The sequence below is a fragment of the Lycium barbarum genome, chromosome 2 (assembly GCF_019175385.1).
Source record: "Lycium barbarum isolate Lr01 chromosome 2, ASM1917538v2, whole genome shotgun sequence".
NCBI classification, from domain to species: Eukaryota; Viridiplantae; Streptophyta; class Magnoliopsida; order Solanales; family Solanaceae; genus Lycium; species Lycium barbarum.
Window position 1 is genome coordinate 138,456,954 of NC_083338.1, and position 2,980 is coordinate 138,459,933.

Consider the following 2,980-nt stretch of genomic DNA (forward strand, 5'->3'; position numbering starts at 1 on the left):
AAGATGACAACTGAATTGAAATGCAAAGGGAATTTGAAAAACTAATCTAACTGACTCCAGGAATTGAGAATGAAACCTGCAGAATCAGAGAGAGAGAGAGAGAGAGTTCGTGAGAATGAGGAAGGAAATAGAGAGAGAAGAGAAAAGAAGAGGGAGGAAGAACGTGAACAGGAAGAGAAGATACCAGAATTTTACCTCCCCTGTAACTCAAGCTTGAGGTCGTTATATACACCTCAACAAGGAAATTAACTCTGAACCGTTGGATCTCATTAAGTTGAAATTAAATCCCTAACGTCCACGTGTTATAATCTGAACCATGCTTTTATTTTCTTATTTGAGCCTATTCGAGCGCATGACATCCTATTGCTTTTTCAGCAGCTTCTTCAGCCAGTTTTTTCCATTCCATGGCCTTTTTCTTGATCTCCTTGCATTTCTCGCCGACCATCAACTCTCTCACAAGACTTTCAACTCCGTCCCTTTTCACATTATTGTCTATTTCCATTCCAATTCCCCATCGCCTGCAACAAAACCAACAATTTGTCTGTTGTTCTGCAAAGAATGGCCAACAAATCATTGGCACCCCACTGCTAATACTTTCGAGTGTCGAATTCCATCCACCGTGAGTCAAGAACCCTCCAATTGCAGGGTGGCTAAGGACTTGTTCTTGCGGGCACCAACTTGTTAACTTCCCTCTTTCTTTAGTTTCTTCCACAACTTCGGATGGAAGAATTGCTTGTTCGCCTGATACAATATCAGGCCTTATGATCCACAAAAACTCGATCTGACTGTTGGCAAGTCCCAAGAGAATTCGATAACCCAAGCGAATTCGATAAGTTTGTTTTTAGTCATGACAACAATACTTCCGGAATTGACATACACAACAGAATTTGGTTTCTTGGAATCAAGCCAGTCTAGACACACCATGTCTTATTTCCAAAGATTTGATCCTAATTCTTCCTAGTTCTTGTCATCGACTTGTTCCATAAGAAGGTGCAAGGGCCCAATGGCATAGACCGGAGGAAGAAGGGCCTGGAGTGATTCAAGAACTTCCCTCTTTAATGGTTCAAATGTATTAAGAACAATAGCTGAACCCATTTTGCCTCTCTCTGTTTCTTGGATGATGAATTTGATGATCATGTATTCTTCTGGATTTGTAGTTCTAATGAAACTTGGAAGATCCCTCAAATGTATTCCTTTCATGCCCGGCATCCAATCCAAAGTTGTCTCCAAATATCCACTTGTCAAGTAACTTTCATCTGCAATTCCCCAAGAAGATTAACCAAAGTTGAGAACCAAAGATAATAAAAACCAAAGTTAAGTCGCCAAGATACTTCAAAAGTATGATACAGGGAAGGTCATTTTAAAATGGGAAAAGCAGGTATACCTTTAAGTGGTGTGTATCCTTTTTCAACAAGATCGCGACAATGCACGTAAACAAATGAACCATAAGCACTTGGGGTCCAAAAGAGAACTGTTAGATTATGTAAATATTTAGTGACATATATTTTGTAATCTTCTATTTTAGGATAGCATATGTTAGAATCCATTAGTCAAATTAGTTCCTAATTTGTAACCTACAATTATGTTGTACATGTTGTATATTAACCTATGGAATGAATGAGAATAAACACGGCAAATATTCTCTTACATGGTATCAGACTAGGTCTCTCCAAAAACCCTAGCAGCCTCCAAAAACCCAGCGGCTGAACCCTAGCAGCCGCCGCCCCTTTGCTTTCTCCTCTTCGTCCCTTCCTTCTTCTCTTCTCCATGGCTGACACGTCCAAGTTGCATCCTGCGACTACAGTCACCAATATCAAATCATGCATTCATATTGTTCTTGATTATGAAGGAAGCCAATACAATAACTGGGATACCCTCTTCAAGCTCCATTGCCGAGCAAACTTGGTGATAGACCACATATTACCTCCTGCCTCCCCCACCGTGCCATCCCAGGAAACCGCAGCCGAGAAAATTGCTACAAAGGCTCAATGGGAACGGCTAGATGACATTGTTCGACAATGGATATATAGAACGATATCGAATGATCTTCTCAACACGATCATTCATCAAGAGGGGATGCCCAAATCTTGAGCCACACAGAGAGTGAAGCTTTATGAGCCATCAGAAATGATGCACGAGACGGGTGACACGTTTGATGAAGAAGTATCATTGAGCTTGGCAAGTAACTTCCTGAAAGGACCCAAACAAGTGGTGGTTGTGGATTCACATAAAGCAACAACATCTGGAGTGGCATCAGCATCACATGGTGAGAGGCCATCAGGAATGGTCTCGAATCGAAAGGATGGCAACCCTTTGAGGGAATCGGGGCCCCGGGACTTAAGGAGACGCCTATGGTTGTGTTCAGTGTTGACAAAGGTTATGTGAAAGCCTTTGTGATTAAGGATTTTGGCTAACTTTAGCATAGGGTGGATATGACCTTGGGCAGGGTATGGTATGCAAACTGCATGAGGCTTATCAAGTTCAGCACCATTGGAAGCCATTCTTTCTTTATTTCTCTCGGTTCTCTCAACTGAATATTGATAGGTATGTATGTTGGCAAAAGAAAAATATGCAGAAAATTAATGATAACTTACGAAAGAAAACAACTACCACATGCTTGTAAGTTGTAAGAAATCAAAAGCCAATGGACCAGGGAAGAAAGCTGAAAAACAGAAAATTAAATATGGCTTAATGCATATGCGGCCCCCTAAACTTGCCCCTTTTTTCCATTTTGACACCTTAACTAAGTGGTGTTTTTATTGAACACCTGAACTTGGCCTCAAATATGTCTATCAAACACAATCCGACTCACATAGTAGTATATATGGTGAGTTTCATTTTTTTTAGCCTTGCGTGTGAATGTCAATCGCATACTACGTAGAAAATTCAACCAATTAAAATACCCCACCCATTTTTTTAAAGTAGAATGCCAACATAATTGAGCTTTTAGTTTGGGGGCAGGGGGGGGGGGGGGGAGTGG

At 41.0% G+C, this 2,980-nt stretch overlaps 1 pseudogene; it reads right to left on the minus strand.

The window, feature by feature from the left end:
- Window positions 1–340: 340 nt before the first annotated feature.
- Window positions 341–2,501, minus strand: LOC132629006 (7-deoxyloganetin glucosyltransferase-like; annotated as a pseudogene).
- Between the last annotated feature and the right edge of the window lie 479 nt (window positions 2,502–2,980).